Below are 22855 nucleotides of genomic sequence, written 5' to 3' on the forward strand. Positions count from 1 at the left end.
AAATAAAGCTTCTCCTCTCTGATATGGAATTACCCCCCAAAAAGTATAAGGGAATACCCAATGCTAACCTATGAGAGGGGCAGATCTCACAGTAGTGAAAAATGTAATAGACTGTTTGATACTACTAGGACAAACAAACTACCACAGTACATGTCTTACCTTTTACTTACATAGCATGATGCCCCTAGGACTACCTAGGGCCTACCTTAGGGGTTACTGATATGTAATAAAATTGGAGTTTAAGGCTTGGCAAGTAGTTTTAAATGCCAAGTCGAAGTGGCAGTACACTGCAGCACAGGCACTGCAGTAGCAGGCTTGAGACAGGTTTGAAATGCTATTTCTTTGGGCGGCACAATCAGTCCCTGGGTATATGGTATACCACTTTACAAGGGGCTTTCAAGTACATTAAATCTGTCAGGTATACTCCAATTATACACATGATTAGGGAAGAAGCAGGTGCACTTTAGCACTGATTAGTAGCGATAAAGTGATCAGAGTCCTAAGGCCAACAAAAAGATACAGCAAAATGCGGAGGTGAAAAGCAATAAGGTGGGGTTGGGACCACCTTAAGAATGCAAGGTCTAACAAAAACGAACTAAGGATAACATGAGTAAAACATCAGGTTTCTCTACAGCATTTGGTGAGACAAGTGGGCCTTCTTTTATCTTCCATAAATGTAATCTTTCCCGGACCCCTTTATTATATAGCTCTTCAAGGAAAAAATATAAAGCACTTACAAAGGAGCCTCAAATACTCAAAGATGGTAGACTTCTTTAATATGGGACATATACTAAAAGCAGCACGAAAACAGAGTGCAATAGGGTCCAAAAAACTTGAGTGACCCATGAGAGTATGCATGCAAGCCTATGGTATTCCAAACTAGAGATATACGCATGCAATTTTTGTTTTTAGGAGAGAATGTGCCTGCTGAAAAAAACCTTATTTTTAAAAAGTGCATTGCAGAATATCAGGAATTTGCTGTGGGACACTTTGAAAACTTGCATACAGATTATGTGCACACACCTTGCAGTCAGTTGTTGTGGCCGAGTGGTTAAGGCGATGAACTAGAAATCCATTGGGGTCTCCCTGCGCAGGTTCGAATCCTGCCGACAACGAGAATCTTTTTAACATCGGCTACAATTTCAGAAGTTAACCTTTAGTATTTCTTCCATGTCAGTTTTATAAATAGGTGGCTTATTTTGGTGTCACTATTGCCATATCACATATTTATTATCGCTCCCCCTTTCATATCTTTGCTATAACTCTCGTCCTTCATTAGCGCTGGTGCAAACGCTTCAAATTATTATACCCTGGCTCTCTCGGTCATACCTGTGCATGCACTTGAAACTTACTTTACCAATAAAAGAAGCAAATAGAGAAATAAAATAAAAGTGCTAGCTGGATTAGGCAAACACACTTCATAAAACTGCATTTTCTTTTCTATTCTCCCCCGTGTTACAAGCTTAACTGCTCCCTGTGTAATTTCTCCTAACCTGCTGTTCCTGAAAGAGAATTTCATCTACAAGCTCTTTCTGTGTTTTTTCCTAGTCTTTTCTTTCCCTTTTCTTAGATTTGTAACTGTTCCCTTACGTGCTCTACTGAGGCGCCATTAATCTCATTTGAGCTCCTTGTACCTGCTGCTGTTTTCTCCACACCTCATACTGTCTTTTCCCTCTTTCTCTCTTTCTCTGCGGTTGGTGGCTACTTTCCAAAGCGTCTGATGCCCCAATGTTCCTTCGTCTTGTTGTCAGACGTGAATTTGAAAAGCAACAAAATTAACAAGCCTTTACCACTCACACATGGCAGAAGTTTATACTTTAATTCAATGAGCTAAGAAAAGTGTGTTGTGGGGCCCCTACGAGCCATGGTGCTTGCTTCATCATAATTAGGCATGCAGTCATTAGCCACAGCTCTGATTATGGGTCACTGAGGTCAGTTTCAATAATTCCTCAAAAACCTAACCATGCAGTCCCCCCTAACTGTGTAGTTATCTTGCTTTACTGCTGTTTGTGTGATTAGCTGGGAGGAGCTCACGGCAGCATCCTCCCAATAAAAGTGTAGATGGACCGTTCCTTAACTCTTTCTTGCTTCACATACAGATGGCTTGAGGAGGTACAGGGGAGATGCAGGTCTAATAAACAGAATAGAATATCTGCGCCAGGTGTGTTTCTCTGCATTGGTGTCCCATCACAGGCCCACCAGTGTATGTGTGATCTTTGACTCCTGCCAGTTCACAAGCAGGCGGCCAGGAAACGGTTTCAGCCTATCAACCACTGAGGAGATAAAGCCTTTGTATAAGGAATGAGGAAGCAATGAACACATTCAACCTATCACAGGAGTAGCCCTGAGTGTTCCGAATTATAATTTCTTCATGTCACTGTACGTTATTGAGCCCAAGTAGCTCGCCGTGATCGTATAGTGGTTAGTACTCTGCGTTGTGGCCGCAGCAACCTCGGTTCAAATCCGAATCACGGCATTGTGGTTGGCAATGTCACGGCAGTTGGGTTTTTCCTTTACAGAATTCCCAAATGTACCAGTTGTTTTTGTAAAATGTCTATTAAAAACAGATCCTTTTCAATATTTAAACGATCTAACGACAAATTATTTAAACACACATGATTATAAGATGTAGGTATACTGTACTTACTGACATAAATTATCGTTCTTGAACATATTTGCGGAAAGGGGAGCGGAGCTCTCCCCCAGGCCAATCAGAATGCAGATGAATGCAGTTGCAGTTGAGTGACCTGTGTTGTGGCTGTCTACAGGGAATGCACATATGTAGCTGTCCCGCAGCCCAATCCAGACGTCAATCGAAGACAGGTTTCAATGCAAATAGAGCAGTAAGTGCAGAGAAATGCTCACTCTCTAAAAATGGCATTTATACAATAGTAAGATTAAATCCAACCTCACCAGTAGATAGGATTTATCAATAAATAAATAAAGCTTCTCCTCTCTGATATGGAATTACCCCCCAAAAAGTATAAGGGAATACCCAATGCTAACCTATGAGAGGGGCAGACCTCACAGTAGTGAAAAATGTAATAGACTGTTTGATACTACTAGGACATACAAACTACCACAGTACATGTCTTACCTTTTACTTACATAGCATGATGCCCCTAGGACTACCTAGGGCCTACCTTAGGGGTTACTGATATGTAATAAAATTGGAGTTTAAGGCTTGGCAAGTAGTTTTAAATGCCAAGTCGTAGTGGCAGTACACTGCAGCACAGGCACTGCAGTAGCAGGCTTGAGACAGGTTTGAAATGCTATTTCTTTGGGCGGCACAATCAGTCCCTGGGTATATGGTATACCACTTTACAAGGGGCTTTCAAGTAAATTAAATCTGTCAGTCAGGTATACTCCAATTATACACATGATTAGGGAAGAAGCACGTGCACTTCAGCACTGATTAGTAGCGATAAAGTGATCAGAGTCCTAAGGCCAACAAAAAGATACAGCAAAATGCGGAGGTGAAAAGCAATAAGGTGGGGTTGGGACCACCTTAAGAATGCAAGGTCTAACAAAAACGAACTAAGGATAACATGAGTAAAACATCAGGTTTCTCTACAGCATTTGGTGAGACAAGTGGGCCTTCTTTTATCTTCCATAAATGCCATCCTTCCTGGACCCCTTTATTATATAGCTCTTCCAGGAATAAATATAAAGCACTTACAAAGGAGCCTCAAATACTCAAAGATGGTAGACTTCTGTAATATGGGCCATGTACTAAAAGCAGCACGAAAACAGAGTGCAATAGGGTCCAAAAAACTTGAGTGACCCATGAGAGTATGCATGCAAGCCTATGGTATTCCAAACTAGAGATAGATGCATGCAATTTTTGTTTTTAGGAGAGAATGTGCCTGCTGAAAAAAACATTATTTTTTAAAAGTGCATTGCAGAATATCAGGAATTTGCTGTGGGACACCTTGAAAACTTGCATACAGATTATGTGCACACACCTTGCAGTCAGTTGTTGTGGCCGAGTGGTTAAGGCGATGGACTAGAAATCCATTGGGGTCTGCCCGCGCAGGTTCGAATCCTGCCGACAACGCGAATCTTTTTAACATCGGCTACAATTTCAGAAGTTAACCTTTAGTATTTCTTCCATGTCAGTTTTATAAATAGGTGGCTTATTTTGGTGTCACTATTGCCATATCACATATTTATTATCGCTCCCCCTTTCATATCTTTGCTATAACTCTCGTCCTTCATTAGCGCTGGTGCAAACGCTTCAAATTATTATACCCTGGCTCTCTCGGTCATACCTGTGCATGCACTTGAAACTTACTTTACCAATAAAAGAAGCAAATAGAGAAATAAAATAAAAGTGCTAGCTGGATTAGGCAAACACACTTCATAAAACTGCATTTTCTTTTCTATTCTCCCCCGTGTTACAAGCTTAACTGCTCCCTGTGTAATTTCTCCTAACCTGCTGTTCCTGGAAGAGAATTTCATCTACAAGCTCTTTCTGTGTTTTTTCCTAGTCTTTTCTTTCCCTTTTCTTAGATTTGTAACTGTTCCTTTACGTGCTCTACTGAGGCGCCATTAATCTCATTTGAGCTCCTTGTACCTGCTGCTGTTTTCTCCACACCTCATACTGTCTTTTCCCTCTTTCTCTCTTTCTCTGCGATTGGTGGCTACTTTCCAAAGCGTCTGATGCCCCAATGTTCCTTCGTCTTGTTGTCAGACGTGAATTTGAAAAGCAGCAAAATTAACAAGCCTTTACCACTCACACATGGCAGAAGTTTATACTTTAATTCAATGAGCTAAGAAAAGTGTGTTGTGGGGCCCCTACGAGCCATGGTGCTTGCTTCATCATAATTAGGCATGCAGTCATTAGCCACAGCTCTGATTATGGGTCAATGAGGTCAGTTTCAATAATTCCTCAAAAACCTAACCATGCAGTCCCCCCTAACTGTGTAGTCATCTTGCTTTACTGCTGTTTGTGTGATTAGCTGGGAGGAGCTCACGGCAGCATCCTCCCAATAAAAGTGTAGATGGACCGTTCCTTAATTCTTTCTTGTTTCACATACAGATGGCTTGAGGAGGTACAGGGGAGATGCAGGTCTAATAAACAGAATAGAATATCTGCGCCGGGTGTGTTTCTCTGCATTGGTGTCCCATCACAGGCCCACCAGTGTATGTGTGATCTTTGACTCCTGCCAGTTCACAAGCAGGCGGCCAGGAAACGGTTTCAGCCTATCAACCACTGAGGAGATAAAGCCTTTGTATGAGGAATGAGGAAGCAATGAACACATTCAGCCTATCACAGGAGTAGCCCTGAGTGTTCCGAATTATAATTTCTTCATGTCACTGTACGTTATTGAGCCCAAGTAGCTCGCCGTGATCGTATAGTGGTTAGTACTCTGCGTTGTGGCCGCAGCAACCTCGGTTAGAATCTGAGTCACGGCATTGTGGTTGGCAATGTCACTGCAGTTGGGTTTTTCCTTTACAGAATTCCCAAATGTACCAGTTGTTTTTGTAAAATGTCTATCAAAAACAGATCCTTTTCAATATTTAAACGATCTAACGACAAATTATTTAAACACACATGATTATAAGATGTAGGTATACTGTACTTACTGACATAAATTATCGTTCTTGAACATATTTGCGGTAAGGGGAGCGGAGCTCTCCCCCAGGCCAATCAGAATGCAGATGAATGCAGTTGCAGTTGAGTGACCTGTGTTGTGGCTGTCTATAGGGAATGCACATATGTAGCTGTCTCGCAGCCCAATCCAGACGTCAATCGAAGACAGGTTTCAATGCAAATAGAGCAGTAAGTGCAGAGAAATGCTCACTCTCTAAAAATGGCATTTATACAATAGTAAGATTAAATCCAACCTCACCAGTAGATAGGATTTATCAATAAATAAATAAAGCTTCTCCTCTCTGATAAGGAATTACCCCCCAAAAAGTATAAGGGAATACCCAATGCTAACCTATGAGAGGGGCAGACCTCACAGTAGTGAAAAATGTAATAGACTGTTTGATACTACTAGGACATACAAACTACCACAGTACATGTCTTACCTTTTACTTACATAGCATGATGCCCCTAGGACTACCTAGGGCCTACCTTAGGGGTTACTGATATGTAATAAAATTGGAGTTTAAGGCTTGGCAAGTAGTTTTAAATGCCAAGTCGAAGTGGCAGTGCACTGCAGCACAGGCACTGCAGTAGCAGGCTTGAGACAGGTTTGAAATGCTATTTCTTTGGGCGGCACAATCAGTCCCTGGGTATATGGTATACCACTTTACAAGGGGCTTTCAAGTAAATTAAATCTGTCAGTCAGGTATACTCCAATTATACACATGATTAGGGAAGAAGCACGTGCACTTCAGCACTGATTAGTAGCGATAAAGTGATCAGAGTCCTAAGGCCAACAAAAAGATACAGCAAAATGCGGAGGTGAAAAGCAATAAGGTGGGGTTGGGACCACCTTAAGAATGCAAGATCTAACAAAAACGAACTAAGGATAACATGAGTAAAACATCAGGTTTCTCTACAGCATTTGGTGAGACAAGTGGGCCTTCTTTTATCTTCCATAAATGCAATCCTTCCCGGACCCCTTTATTATATAGCTCTTCAAGGAAAAAATATAAAGCACTTACAAAGGAGCCTCAAATACTCAAAGATGGTAGACTTCTGTAATATGGGCCATATAAAAGCAGCACAAAAACAGAGTGCAATAGGGTCCAAAAAACTTGAGTGACCCATGAGAGTATGCCTGCAAGCCTATGGTATTCCAAACTAGAGATATACGCATGCAATTTTTATTTTTAGGAGAGAATGTGCCTGCTGAAAAAAACATTATTTTTAAAAAGTGCATTGCAGAATATCAGGAATTTGCTGTGGGACACCTTGAAAACTTGCATACAGATTATGTGCACACACCTTACAGTCAGTTGTTGTGGCCGAGTGGTTAAGGTGATGGACTAGAAATCCATTGGGGTCTCCCCGCGCAGGTTCGAATCCTGCCGACAACGAGAATCTTTTTAACATCGGCTACAATTTCAGAAGTTAACCTTTAGTATTTCTTCCATGTCAGTTTTATAAATAGGTGGCTTATTTTGGTGTCACTATTGCCATATCACATATTTATTATCGCTCCCCCTTTCATATCTTTGCTATAACTCTCGTCCTTCATTAGCGCTGGTGCAAACGCTTCAAATTATTATACCCTGGCTCTCTCGGTCATACCTGTGCATGCACTTGAAACTTACTTTACCTATAAAAGAAGCAAATAGAGAAATAAAATAAAAGTGCTAGCTGGATTAGGCAAACACACTTCATAAAACTGCATTTTCTTTTCTATTCTCCCCCGTGTTACAAGCTTAACTGCTCCCTGTGTAATTTCTCTTAACCTGCTTTTCCTGGAAGCGAATTTCATCTACAAGCTCTTTCTGTGTTTTTTCCTAGTCTTTTCTTTCCCTTTTCTTAGATTTGTAACTGTTCCTTTACGTGCTCTATTTAGGCGCCATTAATCTCATTTGAGCTCCTTGTACCTGCTGCTGTTTTCTCCACACCTCATACTGTCTTTTCCCTCTTTCTCTCTTTCTCTGCGGTTGGTGGCTACTTTCCAAAGCGTCTGATGCCCCAATGTTCCTTCGTCTTGTTGTCAGACGTGAATTTGAAAAGCAACAAAATTAACGAGCCTTTACCACTCACACATGGCAGAAGTTTATACTTTAATTCAATGAGCTAAGAAAAGTGTGTTGTGGGGCCCCTACGAGCCATGGTGCTTGCTTCATCATAATTAGGCATGCAGTCATTAGCCACAGCTCTGATTATGGGTCACTGAGGTCAGTTTCAATAATTCCTCAAAAACCTAACCATGCAGTCCCCCCTAACTGTGTAGTCATCTTGCTTTACTGCTGTTTGTGTGATTAGCTGGGAGGAGCTCACGGCAGCATCCTCCCAATAAAAGTGTAGATGGACCGTTCCTTAACTCTTTCTTGCTTCACATACAGATGGCTTGAGGAGGTACAGGGGAGATGCAGGTCTAATAAACAGAATATAATATCTGCGCCAGGTGTGTTTCTCTGCATTGGTGTCCCATCACAGGCCCACCAGTGTATGTGTGATCTTTGACTCCTGCCAGTTCACAAGCAGGCGGCCAGGAAACGGTTTCAGCCTATCAACCACTGAGGAGATAAAGCCTTTGTATAAGGAATGAGGAAGCAATGAACACATTCAGCCTATCACAGGAGTAGCCATGAGTGTTCCGAATTATAATTTCTTCATGTCACTGTACATTATTGAGCCCAAGTAGCTCGCCGTGATCGTATAGTGGTTAGAAGTCTGCGTTGTGGCCGAGCAACCTCGGTTCGAATCCGAGTCACGGCATTGTGGTTGGCAATGTCACGGCAGTTGGGTTTTTCCTTTACAGAATTCCCAAATGTACCAGTTGTTTTTGTAAAATGTCTATTAAAAACAGATCCTTTTCAATATTTAAACGATCTAACGACAAATTATTTAAACACACATGATTATAAGATGTAGGTATACTGTACTTACTGACATAAATTATCCCTTCTTGAACATATTTGCGGTAAGGGGAGCTGGGCTCTCCCCCAGGCCAATCAGAATGCAGATGAATGCAGTTGCAGTTGAGTGACCTGTGTTGTGGCTGTCTACAGGGAATGCACATATGTAGCTGTCTCGCAGCCCAATCCAGACGTCAATTGAAGACAGGTTTTCATGCAAATAGAGCAGTAAGTGCAGAGAAATGATCACTCTCTAAAAATGGCATTTATACAATAGTAAGATTAAATCCAACCTCACCAGTAGATAGGATTTATCAATAAATAAATAAAGCTTCTCCTCTCTGATATGGAATTACCCCCAAAAAAGTATAAGGGAATACCCAATGCTAACCTATGAGAGGGGCAGACCTCACAGTAGTGAAAAATGTAATAGACTGTTTGATACTACTAGGACATACAAACTACCACAGTACATGTCTTACCTTTTACTTACATAGCATGATGCCCCTAGGACTACCTAGGGCCTACCTTAGGGGTTACTGATATGTAATAAAATTGGAGTATAAGGCTTGGCAAGTAGTTTTAAATGCCAAGTCAAAGTGGCAGTACACTGCAGCACAGGCACTGCAGTAGCAGGCTTGAGACAGGTTTGAAATGCTATTTCTTTGGGCGGCACAATCAGTCCCTGGGTATATGGTATACCACTTTACAAGGGGCTTTCAAGTAAATTAAATCTGTCAGTCAGGTATACTCCAATTATACACATGATTAGGGAAGAAGCACGTGCACTTCAGCACTGATTAGTAGCGATAAAGTGATCAGAGTCCTAAGGCCAACAAAAAGATACAGCAAAATGCGGAGGTGAAAAGCAATAAGGTGGGGTTGGGACCACCTTAAGAATGCAAGGTCTAACAAAAACGAACTAAGGATAACATGAGTAAAACATCAGGTTTCTCTACAGCATTTGGTGAGACAAGTGGGCCTTCTTTTATCTTCCATAAATGCAACCCTTCCCGGACCCCTTTATTATATAGCTCTTCAAGGAAAAAATATAAAGCACTTACAAAGGAGCCTCAAATACTCAAAGATGGTAGACTTCTGTAATATGGGCCATATACTAAAAGCAGCACGAAAACAGAGTGCAATAGGGTCCAAAAAACTTGAGTGACCCATGAGAGTATGCATGCAAGCCTATGGTATTCCAAACTAGAGATAAACGCATGCAATTTTTGTTTTTAGGAGAGAATGTGCCTGCTGAAAAAAACATTATTTTTAAAAAGTGCATTGCAGAATATCAGGAATTTGCTGTGGGACACCTTGAAAACTTGCATACAGATTATGTGCACACGCCTTACAGTCAGTTGTTTTGGCCGAGTGGTTAAGGCGATGGACTAGAAATCCATTGGGGTCTCCCCGCGCAGGTTCGAATCCTGCTGACAACGAGAATCTTTTTAACATCGGCTACAATTTCAGAAGTTAACCTTTAGTTTTTCTTCCATGTCAGTTTTATAAATAGGTGGCTTATTTTGGTGTCACTATTGCCATATCACATATTTATTATTGCTCCCCCTTTCATATCTTTGCTATAACTCTCGTCCTTCATTAGCGCTGGTGCAAACGCTTCAAATTATTATACCCTGGCTCTCTCGGTCATACCTGTGCATGCCCTTGAAACTTACTTTACCAATAAAAGAAGCAAATAGAGAAATAAAATAAAAGTGCTAGCTGGATTAGGCAAACGCACTTCATAAAACTGCATTTTCTTTTCTATTCTCCCCCGTCTTACAAGCTTAACTGCTCCCTGTGTAATTTCTCTTAACCTGCTGTTCCTGGAAGAGAATTTCATCTACAAGCTCTTTCTGTGTTTTTTCCTAGTCTTTTCTTTCCCTTTTCTTAGATTTGTAACTGTTTCTTTACGTGCTCTATTTAGGCGCCATTAATCTCATTTGAGCTCCTTGTACCTGCTGCTGTTTTCTCCACACCTCATACTGTCTTTTCCCTCTTTCTCTCTTTCTCTGTGGTTGGTGGCTACTTTCCAAAGCGTCTGATGCCCCAATGTTCCTTCGTCTTGTTGTCAGACGTGAATTTGAAAAGCAACAAAATTAACGAGCCTTTACCACTCACACATGGCAGAAGTTTATACTTTAATTCAATGAGCTAAGAAAAGTGTGTTGTGGGGCCCCTACGAGCCATGGTGCTTGCTTCATCATAATTAGGCATGCAGTCATTAGCAACAGCTCTGATTATGGGTCACTGAGGTCAGTTTCAATAATTCCTCAAAAACCTAACCATGCAGTCCCCCCTAACTGTGTAGTTATCTTGCTTTACTGCTGTTTGTGTGATTAGCTGGGAGGAGCTCACGGCAGCATCCTCCCAATAAAAGTGTAGATGGACCGTTCCTTAACTCTTTCTTGCTTCACATACAGATGGCTTGAGGAGGTACAGGGGAGATGCAGGTCTAATAAACAGAATAGAATATCTGCGCCAGGTGTGTTTCTCTGCATTGGTGTCCCATCACAGGCCCACCAGTGTATGTGTGATCTTTGACTCCTGCCAGTTCACAAGCAGGCGGCCAGGAAACGGTTTCAGCCTATCAACCACTGAGGAGATAAAGCCTTTGTATAAGGAATGAGGAAGCAATGAACACATTCAGCCTATCACAGGAGTAGCCCTGAGTGTTCCGAATTATAATTTCTTCATGTCACTGTACGTTATTGAGCCCAAGTAGCTCGCCCTGATCGTATAGTGGTTAGTACTCTGCGTTGTGGCCACAGCAACCTCGGTTCGAATCCGAGGCACGGCATTGTGGTTGGCAATGTCACGGCAGTTGGGTTTTTCCTTTACAGAATTCCCAAATGTACCAGTTGTTTTTGTAAAATGTCTATTAAAAACAGATCCTTTTCAATATTTAAACGATCTAACGACAAATTATTTAAACACACATGATTATAAGATGTAGGTATACTGTACTTACTGACATAAATTATCGTTCTTGAACATATTTGCGGTAAGGGGAGCGGACCTCTCCCCCAGGCCAATCAGAATGCAGATGAATGCAGTTGCAGTTGAGTGACCTGTGTTGTGGCTGTCTACAGGGAATTCACATATGTAGCTGTCTCGCAGCCCAATCCAGACGTCAATCGAAGACAGGTTTCAATGCAAATAGAGCAGTAAGTGCAGAGAAATGCTCACTCTCTAAAAATGGCATTTATACAATAGTAAGATTAAATCCAACCTCACCAGTAGATAGGATTTATCAATAAATAAATAAAGCTTCTCCTCTCTGATATGGAATTACCACCCAAAAAGTATAAGGGAAATCCCCAATGCTAACCTATGAGAGGGGCAGACCTCACAGTAGTGAAAAATGTAATAGACTGTTTGATACTACTAGGACATACAAACTACCACAGTACATGTCTTACCTTTTACTTACATAGCATGATGCCCGTAGGACTACCTAGGGCCTACCTTAGGGGTTACTGATATGTAATAAAATTGGAGTTTAAGGCTTGGCAAGTAGTTTTAAATGCCAAGTCGTAGTGGCAGTACACTGCAGCACAGGCACTGCAGTAGCAGGCTTGAGACAGGTTTGAAATGCTATTTCTTTGGGCGGCACAATCAGTCCCTGGGTATATGGTATACCACTTTACAAGGGGCTTTCAAGTAAATTAAATCTGTCAGTCAGGTATACTCCAATTATACACATGATTAGGGAAGAAGCACGTGCACTTCAGCACTGATTAGTAGCGATAAAGTGATCAGAGTCCTAAGGCCAACAAAAAGATACAGCAAAATGCGGAGGTGAAAAGCAATAAGGTGGGGTTGGGACCACCTTAAGAATGCAAGGTCTAACAAAAACGAACTAAGGATAACATGAGTAAAACATCAGGTTTCTCTACAGCATTTGGTGAGACAAGTGGGCCTTCTTTTATCTTCCATAAATGCAATCCTTCCCGGACCCCTTTATTATATAGCTCTTCAAGGAAAAAATATAAAGCACTTACAAAGGAGCCTCAAATACTCAAAGATGGTAGACTTCTTTAATATGGGACATATACTAAAAGCAGCACGAAAACAGAGTGCAATAGGGTCCAAAAAACTTGAGTGACCCATGAGAGTATGCAAGCAAGCCTATGGTATTCCAAACTAGAGATTTACGCATGCAATTTTTGTTTTTAGGAGAGAATGTGCCTGCTGAAAAAAACCTTATTTTTAAAAAGTGCATTGCAGAATATCAGGAATTTGCTGTGGGACACCTTGAAAACTTGCATACAGATTATGTGCACACACCTTGCAGTCAGTTGTTGTGGCCGAGTGGTTAAGGCGATGGACTAGAAATCCATTGGGGTCTCCCCGCGCAGGTTTGAATCCTGCCGACAACGAGAATCTTTTTAACATCGGCTACAATTTCAGAAGTAAACCTTTAGTATTTCTTCCATGTCAGTTTTATAAATAGGTGGCTTATTTTGGTGTCACTATTGCCATATCACATATTTATTATCGCTCCCCCTTTCATATCTTTGCTATAACTCTCGTTCTTCATTAGCGCTGGTGCAAACGCTTCAAATTATTATACCCTGCCTCTCTCGGTCATACCTGTGCATGCACTTGAAACTTACTTTACCAATAAAATAAGCAAATAGAGAAATAAAATAAAAGTGCTAGCTGGATTAGGCAAACACACTTCATAAAACTGCATTTTCTTTTCTATTCTCCCCCGTGTTACAAGCTTAACTGCTCCCTGTGTAATTTCTCTTAACCTGCTGTTCCTGGAAGAGAATTCCATCTACAAGCTCTTTCTGTGTTTGTTCCTAGTCTTTTCTTTCCCTTTTCTTAGATTTGTAACTGTTCCTTTACGTGCTCTATTTAGACGCCATTAATCTCATTTGAGCTCCTTGTACCTGCTGCTGTTTTCTCCACACCTCATACTGTCTTTTCCCTCTTTCTCTCTTTCTCTGTGGTTGGTGGCTACTTTCCAAAGCGTCTGATGCCCCAATGTTCCTTCGTCTTGTTGTCAGACGTGAATTTGAAAAGCAACAAAATTAACAAGCCTTTACCACTCACACATGGCAGAAGTTTATACTTTAAATCAATGAGCTAAGAAAAGTGTGTTGTGGGGCCCCTACGAGCCATGGTGCTTGCTTCATCATAATTAGGCATGCAGTCATTAGCCACAGCTCTGATTATGGGTCACTGAGGTCAGTTTCAATAATTCCTCAAAAACCTAACCATGCAGTCCCCCCTAACTGTGTAGTTATCTTGCTTTACTGCTGTTTGTGTGATTAGCTGGGAGGAGCTCACGGCAGCATCCTCCCAATAAAAGTGTAGATGGACCGTTCCTTAACTCTTTCTTGCTTCACATACAGATGGCTTGAGGAGGTACAGGGGAGATGCAGGTCTAATAAACAGAATAGAATATCTGCGCCAGGTGTGTTTCTCTGCATTGGTGTCCCATCACAGGCCCACCAGTGTATGTGTGATCTTTGACTCCTGCCAGTTCACAAGCAGGCGGCCAGGAAACGGTTTCAGCCTATCAACCACTGAGGAGATAAAGCCTTTGTATAAGGAATGAGGAAGCAATGAACACATTCAGCCTATCACAGGAGTAGCCCTGAGTGTTCAGAATTATAATTTCTTCATGTCACTGTACGTTATTGAGCCCAAGTAGCTCGCCGTGATCGTATAGTGGTTAGTACTCTGCGTTGTGGCCGCAGTAACCTCGGTTCGAATCCGAGTCACGGCATTGTGGTTGGCAATGTCACGGCAGTTGGGTTTTTCCTTTACAGAATTCCCAAATGTACCAGTTGTTTTTGTAAAATGTCTATTAAAAACAGATCCTTTTCAATATTTAAACGATCTAACAACAAATTATTTAAACACACATGATTATAAGATGTAGGTATACTGTACTTACTGACAATAATTATCGTTCTTGAACATATTTGCGGTAAGGGGAGCGGAGCTCTCCCCCAGGCCAATCAGAATGCAGATGAATGCAGTTGCATTTGAGTGACCTGTGTTGTGGCTGTCTACAGGGAATGCACATATGTAGCTGTCTCGCAGCCGAATCCAGACGTCAATCGAAGACAGGTTTCAATGCAAATAGAGCAGTAAGTGCAGAGAAATGCTCACTCTCTAAAAATGGCATTTATACAATAGTAAGATTAAATCCAACCTCACCAGTAGATAGGATTTATCAATAAATAAATAAAGCTTCTCCTCTCTGATATGGAATTACCCCCCAAAAAGTATAAGGGAATACCCAATGCTAACCTATGAGAGGGGCAGACCTCACAGTAGTGAAAAATGTAATAGACTGTTTGATACTACTAGGACATACAAACTACCACAGTACATGTCTTACCTTTTACTTACATAGCATGATGCCCCTAGGACTACCTAGGGCCTACCTTAGGGGTTACTGATATGTAATAAAATTGGAGTTTAAGGCTTGGCAAGTAGTTTTAAATGCCAAGTCGAAGTGGCAGTACACTGCAGCACAGGCACTGCAGTAGCAGGCTTGAGACAGGTTTGAAATGCTATTTCTTTGGGTGGCACAATCAGTCCCTGGGTATATGGTATACCACTTTACAAGGGGCTTTCAAGTAAATTAAATCTGTCAGTCAGGTATACTCCAATTATACACATGATTAGGGAAGAAGCACGTGCACTTCAGCACTGATTAGTAGCGATAAAGTGATCAGAGTCCTAAAGCCAACAAAAAGATACAGCAAAATGCGGAGGTGAAAAGCAATAAGGTGGGGTTGGGACCACCTTAAGAATGCAAGGTCTAACAAAAACGAACTAAGGATAACATGAGTAAAACATCAGGTTTCTCTACAGCATTTGGTGAGACAAGTGGGCCTTCTTTTATCTTCCATAAATGTAATCTTTCCCGGACCCCTTTATTATATAGCTCTTCAAGGAAAAAATATAAAGCACTTACAAAGGAGCCTCAAATACTCAAAGATGGTAGACTTCTGTAATATGGGCCATATACTAAAAGCAGCACGAAAACAGAGTGCAATAGGGTCCAAAAAACTTGAGTGACCCATGAGAGTATGCATGCAAGCCTATGGTATTCCAAACTAGAGATATACGCATGCAATTTTTGTTTTTAGGAGAGAATGTGCCTGCTGAAAAAAACATTATTTTTAAAAAGTGCATTGCAGAATATCAGGAATTTGCTGTGGGACACCTTGAAAACTTGCATACAGATTATGTGCACACACCTTACAGTCAGTTGTTGTGGCCGAGTGGTTAAGGTGATGGACTAGAAATCCATTGGGGTCTCCCCGCGCAGGTTCGAATCCTGCCGACAACGAGAATCTTTTTAACATCGGCTACAATTTCAGAAGTTAACCTTTAGTATTTCTTCCATGTCAGTTTTATAAATAGGTGGCTTATTTTGGTGTCACTATTGCCATATCACATATTTATTATCGCTCCCCCTTTCATATCTTTGCTATAACTCTCGTCCTTCATTAGCGCTGGTGCAAACGCTTCAAATTATTATACCCTGGCTCTCTCGGTCATACCTGTGCATGCACTTGAAACTTACTTTACCTATAAAAGAAGCAAATAGAGAAATAAAATAAAAGTGCTAGCTGGATTAGGCAAACACACTTCATAAAACTGCATTTTCTTTTCTATTCTCCCCCGTGTTACAAGCTTAACTGCTCCCTGTGTAATTTCTCTTAACCTGCTGTTCCTGGAAGCGAATTTCATCTACAAGCTCTTTCTGTGTTTTTTCCTAGTCTTTTCTTTCCCTTTTCTTAGATTTGTAACTGTTCCTTTACGTGCTCTATTTAGGCGCCATTAATCTCATTTGAGCTCCTTGTACCTGCTGCTGTTTTCTCCACACCTCATACTGTCTTTTCCCTCTTTCTCTCTTTCTCTGCGGTTGGTGGCTACTTTCCAAAGCGTCTGATGCCCCAATGTTCCTTCGTCTTGTTGTCAGACGTGAATTTGAAAAGCAACAAAATTAACGAGCCTTTACCACTCACACATGGCAGAAGTTTATACTTTAATTCAATGAGCTAAGAAAAGTGTGTTGTGGGGCCCCTACGAGCCATGGTGCTTGCTTCATCATAATTAGGCATGCAGTCATTAGCCACAGCTCTGATTATGGGTCACTGAGGTCAGTTTCAATAATTCCTCAAAAACCTAACCATGCAGTCCCCCCTAACTGTGTAGTCATCTTGCTTTACTGCTGTTTGTGTGATTAGCTGGGAGGAGCTCACGGCAGCATCCTCCCAATAAAAGTGTAGATGGACCGTTCCTTAACTCTTTCTTGCTTCACATACAGATGGCTTGAGGAGGTACAGGGGAGATGCAGGTCTAATAAACAGAATAGAATATCTGCGCCAGGTGTGTTTCTCTGCATTGGTGTCCCATCACAGGCCCACCAGTGTATGTGTGATCTTTGACTCCTGCCAGTTCACAAGCAGGCGGCCAGGAAATGGTTTCAGCCTATCAACCACTGAGGAGATAAAGCCTTTGTATAAGGAATGAGGAAGCAATGAACACATTCAGCCTATCACAGGAGTAGCCCTGAGTGTTCCGAATTATAATTTCTTCATGTCACTGTACGTTATTGAGCCCAAGTAGCTCGCCGTGATCGTATAGTGGTTAGAAGTCTGCGTTGTGGCCGCAGCAACCTCGGTTCGAATCCGAGTCACGGCATTGTGGTTGGCAATGTCACGGCAGTTGGGTTTTTCCTTTACAGAATTCCCAAATGTACCAGTTGTTTTTGTAAAATGTCTATTAAAAACAGATCCTTTTCAATATTTAAACGATCTAACGACAAATTATTTAAACACACATGATTATAAGATGTAGGTATACTGTACTTACTGACATAAATTATCGTTCTTGAACATATTTGCGGTAAGGGGAGCGGAGCTCTCCCCCAGGCCAATCAGAATGCAGATGAATGCAGTTGGAGTTGAGTGACCTGTGTTGTGGCTGTCTACAGGGAATGCACATATGTAGCTTTCTCGCAGCCCAATCCAGACGTCAATTGAAGACAGGTTTTCATGCAAATAGAGCAGTAAGTGCAGAGAAATTCTCACTCTCTAAAAATGGCATTTATACAATAGTAAGATTAAATCCAACCTCACCAGTAGATAGGATTTATCAATAAATAAATAAAGCTTCTCCTCTCTGATATGGAATTACCCCCAAAAAAGTATAAGGGAATACCCAATGCTAACCTATGAGAGGGGCAGACCTCACAGTAGTGAAAAATGTAATAGACTGTTTGATACTACTAGGACATACAAACTACCACAGTACATGTCTTACGTTTTACTTACATAGCATGATGCCCCTAGGACTACCTAGGGCCTACCTTAGGGGTTACTGATATGTAATAAAATTGGAGTTTAAGGCTTGGCAAGTAGTTTTAAATGCCAAGTCAAAGTGGCAGTACACTGCAGCACAGGCACTGCAGTAGCAGGCTTGAGACAGGTTTGAAATGCTATTTCTTTGGGCGGCACAATCAGTCCCTGGGTATATGGTATACCACTTTACAAGGGGCTTTCAAGTAAATTAAATCTGTCAGTCAGGTATACTCCAATTATACACATGATTAGGGAAGAAGCACGTGCACTTCAGCACTGATTAGTAGCGATAAAGTGATCAGAGTCCTAAGGCCAACAAAAAGATACAGCAAAATGCGGAGGTGAAAAGCAATAAGGTGGGGTTGGGACCACCTTAAGAATGCAAGGTCTAACAAAAACGAACTAAGGATAACATGAGTAAAACATCAGGTTTCTCTACAGCATTTGGTGAGACAAGTGGGCCTTCTTTTATCTTCCATAAATGCAATCCTTCCCGGACCCCTTTATTATATAGCTCTTCAAGGAAAAAATATAAAGCACTTACAAAGGAGCCTCAAATACTCAAAGATGGTAGACTTCTGTAATATGGGCCATATACTAAAAGCAGCACGAAAACAGAGTGCAATAGGGTCCAAAAAACTTGAGTGACCCATGAGAGTATGCATGCAAGCCTATGGTATTCCAAACTAGAGATAAACGCATGCAATTTTTGTTTTTAGGAGAGAATGTGCCTGCTGAAAAAAACATTATTTTTAAAAAGTGCATTGCAGAATATCAGGAATTTGCTGTGGGACACCTTGAAAACTTGCATACAGATTATGTGCACACGCCTTACAGTCAGTTGTTTTGGCCGAGTGGTTAAGGCGATGGACTAGAAATCCATTGGGGTCTCCCCGCGCAGGTTCGAATCCTGCCGACAACGAGAATCTTTTTAACATCGGCTACAATTTCAGAAGTTAACCTTTAGTTTTTCTTCCATGTCAGTTTTATAAATAGGTGGCTTATTTTGGTGTCACTATTGCCATATCACATATTTATTATTGCTCCCCCTTTCATATCTTTGCTATAACTCTCGTCCTTCATTAGCGCTGGTGCAAACGCTTCAAATTATTATACCCTGGCTCTCTCGGTCATACCTGTGCATGCCCTTGAAACTTACTTTACCAATAAAAGAAGCAAATAGAGAATTAAAATAAAAGTGCTAGCTGGATTAGGCAAACGCACTTCATAAAACTGCATTTTCTTTTCTATTCTCCCCCGTGTTACAAGCTTAACTGCTCCCTGTGTAATTTCTCTTAACCTGCTGTTCCTGGAAGAGAATTTCATCTACAAGCTCTTTCTGTGTTTTTTCCTAGTCTTTTCTTTCCCTTTTCTTAGATTTGTAACTGTTTCTTTACGTGCTCTATTTAGGCGCCATTAATCTCATTTGAGCTCCTTGTACCTGCTGCTGTTTTCTCCACACCTCATACTGTCTTTTCCCTCTTTCTCTCTTTCTCTGTGGTTGGTGGCTACTTTCCAAAGCGTCTGATGCCCCAATGTTCCTTCGTCTTGTTGTCAGACGTGAATTTGAAAAGCAACAAAATTAACGAGCCTTTACCACTCACACATGGCAGAAGTTTATACTTTAATTCAATGAGCTAAGAAAAGTGTGTTGTGGGGCCCCTACGAGCCATGGTGCTTGCTTCATCATAATTAGGCATGCAGTCATTAGCCACAGCTCTGATTATGGGTCACTGAGGTCAGTTTCAATAATTCCTCAAAAACCTAACCATGCAGTCCCCCCTAACTGTGTAGTTATTTTGCTTTACTGCTGTTTGTGTGATTAGCTGGGAGGAGCTCACGGCAGCATCCTCCCAATAAAAGTGTAGATGGACCGTTCCTTAACTCTTTCTTGCTTCACATACAGATGGCTTGAGGAGGTACAGGGGAGATGCAGGTCTAATAAACAGAATAGAATATCTGCGCCAGGTGTGTTTCTCTGCATTGGTGTCCCATCACAGGCCCACCAGTGTATGTGTGATCTTTGACTCCTGCCAGTTCACAAGCAGGCGGCCAGGAAACGGTTTCAGCCTATCAACCACTGAGGAGATAAAGCCTTTGTATAAGGAATGAGGAAGCAATGAACACATTCAGCCTATCACAGGAGTAGCCCTGAGTGTTCCGAATTATAATTTCTTCATGTCACTGTACGTTATTGAGCCCAAGTAGCTCGCCGTGATCGTATAGTGGTTAGTACTCTGCGTTGTGGCCACAGCAACCTCGGTTCGAATCCGAGGCACGGCATTGTGGTTGGCAATGTCACGGCAGTTGGGTTTTTCCTTTACAGAATTCCCAAATGTACCAGTTGTTTTTGTAAAATGTCTATTAAAAACAGATCCTTTTCAATATTTAAACGATCTAACGACAAATTATTTAAACACACATGATTATAAGATGTAGGTATACTGTACTTACTGACATAAATTATCGTTCTTGAACATATTTGCGGTAAGGGGAGCGGACCTCTCCCCCAGGCCAATCAGAATGCAGATGAATGCAGTTGCAGTTGAGTGACCTGTGTTGTGGCTGTCTACAGGGAAATCACATATGTAGCTGTCTCGCAGCCCAATCCAGACGTCAATCGAAGACAGGTTTCAATGCAAATAGAGCAGTAAGTGCAGAGAAATGCTCACTCTCTAAAAATGGCATTTATACAATAGTAAGATTAAATCCAACCTCACCAGTAGATAGGATTTATCAATAAATAAATAAAGCTTCTCCTCTCTGATATGGAATTACCCCCCAAAAAGTATAAGGGAAATCCCCAATGCTAACCTATGAGAGGGGCAGACCTCACAGTAGTGAAAAATGTAATAGACTGTTTGATACTATTAGGACATACAAACTACCACAGTACATGTCTTACCTTTTACTTACATAGCATGATGCCCCTAGGACTACCTAGGGCTTACCTTAGATGTTACTGATATGTAATAAAATTGGAGTTTAAGGCTTGGCAAGTAGTTTTAAATGCCAAGTCGAAGTGGCAGTACACTGCAGCACAGGCACTGCAGTAGCAGGCTTGAGACAGGTTTGAAATGCTATTTCTTTGGGCGGCACAATCAGTCCCTGGGTATATGGTATACCACTTTACAAGGGGCTTTCAAGTAAATTAAATCTGTCAGTCAGGTATACTCCAATTATACACATGATTAGGGAAGAAGCACGTGCACTTCAGCACTGATTAGTAGCGATAAAGTGATCAGAGTCCTAAGGCCAACAAAAAGATACAGCAAAATGCGGAGGTGAAAAGCAATAAGGTGGGGTTGGGACCACCTTAAGAATGCAAGGTCTAACCAAAACGAACTAAGGATAACATGAGTAAAACATCAGGTTTCTCTACAGCATTTGGTGAGACAAGTGGGCCTTCTTTTATCTTCCATAAATGCAATCCTTCCCGGACCCCTTTATTATATAGCTCTTCAAGGAAAAAATATAAAGCACTTACAAAGGAGCCTCAAATACTCAAAGATGGTAGACTTCTTTAATATGGGACATATACTAAAAGCAGCACGAAAACAGAGTGCAATAGGGTCCAAAAAACTTGAGTGACCCATGAGAGTATGCAAGCAAGCCTATGGTATTCCAAACTAGAGATTTACGCATGCAATTTTTGTTTTTAGGAGAGAATGTGCCTGCTGAAAAAAACCTTATTTTTAAAAAGTGCATTGCAGAATATCAGGAATTTGCTGTGGGACACCTTGAAAACTTGCATACAGATTATGTGCACACACCTTGCAGTCAGTTGTTGTGGCCGAGTGGTTAAGGCGATGGACTAGAAATCCATTGGGGTCTCCCCGCGCAGGTTTGAATCCTGCCGACAACGAGAATCTTTTTAACATCGGCTACAATTTCAGAAGTAAACCTTTAGTATTTCTTCCATGTCAGTTTTATAAATAGGTGGCTTATTTTGGTGTCACTATTGCCATATCACATATTTATTATCGCTCCCCCTTTCATATCTTTGCTATAACTCTCGTTCTTCATTAGCGCTGGTGCAAACGCTTCAAATTATTATACCCTGCCTCTCTCGGTCATACCTGTGCATGCACTTGAAACTTACTTTACCAATAAAATAAGCAAATAGAGAAATAAAATAAAAGTGCTAGCTGGATTAGGCAAACACACTTCATAAAACTGCATTTTCTTTTCTATTCTCCCCCGTGTTACAAGCTTAACTGCTCCCTGTGTAATTTCTCTTAACCTGCTGTTCCTGGAAGAGAATTCCATCTACAAGCTCTTTCTGTGTTTGTTCCTAGTCTTTTCTTTCCCTTTTCTTAGATTTGTAACTGTTCCTTTACGTGCTCTATTTAGGCGCCATTAATCTCATTTGAGCTCCTTGTACCTGCTGCTGTTTTCTCCACACCTCATACTGTCTTTTCCCTCTTTCTCTCTTTCTCTGTGGTTGGTGGCTACTTTCCAAAGCGTCTGATGCCCCAATGTTCCTTCGTCTTGTTGTCAGACGTGAATTTGAAAAGCAACAAAATTAACAAGCCTTTACCACTCACACATGGCAGAAGTTTATACTTTAAATCAATGAGCTAAGAAAAGTGTGTTGTGGGGCCCCTACGAGCCATGGTGCTTGCTTCATCATAATTAGGCATGCAGTCATTAGCCACAGCTCTGATTATGGGTCACTGAGGTCAGATTCAATAATTCCTCAAAAACCTAACCATGCAGTCCCCCCTAACTGTGTAGTTATCTTGCTTTACTGCTGTTTGTGTGATTAGCTGGGAGGAGCTCACGGCAGCATCCTCCCAATAAAAGTGTAGATGGACCGTTCCTTAACTCTTTCTTGCTTCACATACAGATGGCTTGAGGAGGTACAGGGGAGATGCAGGTCTAATAAACAGAATAGAATATCTGCGCCAGGTGTGTTTCTCTGCATTGGTGTCCCATCACAGGCCCACCAGTGTATGTGTGATCTTTGACTCCTGCCAGTTCACAAGCAGGCGGCCAGGAAACGGTTTCAG

General features: G+C 41.4%; 6 non-coding genes across 6 annotated transcripts; all 6 read left to right on the top strand.

The window, feature by feature from the left end:
• The first annotated feature begins 3975 nt into the window (after positions 1-3975).
• Positions 3976-4057, top strand: TRNAS-AGA (transfer RNA serine (anticodon AGA)). The gene has a single exon. It is a non-coding gene; the product is annotated as a tRNA-Ser (tRNA).
• A 2857-nt stretch (positions 4058-6914) lies between these two features.
• On the top strand, positions 6915-6996 carry TRNAS-AGA (transfer RNA serine (anticodon AGA)). The gene has a single exon. It is a non-coding gene; the product is annotated as a tRNA-Ser (tRNA).
• A 5803-nt stretch (positions 6997-12799) lies between these two features.
• Positions 12800-12881, top strand: TRNAS-AGA (transfer RNA serine (anticodon AGA)). The gene has a single exon. It is a non-coding gene; the product is annotated as a tRNA-Ser (tRNA).
• Positions 12882-14170: 1289 nt separating this feature from the next.
• On the top strand, positions 14171-14242 carry TRNAH-GUG (transfer RNA histidin (anticodon GUG)). The gene has a single exon. It is a non-coding gene; the product is annotated as a tRNA-His (tRNA).
• Positions 14243-15741: 1499 nt separating this feature from the next.
• TRNAS-AGA (transfer RNA serine (anticodon AGA)) lies at positions 15742-15823 on the top strand. The gene has a single exon. It is a non-coding gene; the product is annotated as a tRNA-Ser (tRNA).
• A 5803-nt stretch (positions 15824-21626) lies between these two features.
• Positions 21627-21708, top strand: TRNAS-AGA (transfer RNA serine (anticodon AGA)). The gene has a single exon. It is a non-coding gene; the product is annotated as a tRNA-Ser (tRNA).
• Positions 21709-22855: the final 1147 nt, after the last annotated feature.

This window comes from Lissotriton vulgaris, unplaced genomic scaffold (genome assembly GCF_964263255.1).
Source record: "Lissotriton vulgaris unplaced genomic scaffold, aLisVul1.2 SCAFFOLD_301, whole genome shotgun sequence".
NCBI lineage: Eukaryota > Metazoa > Chordata > Amphibia > Caudata > Salamandridae > Lissotriton > Lissotriton vulgaris.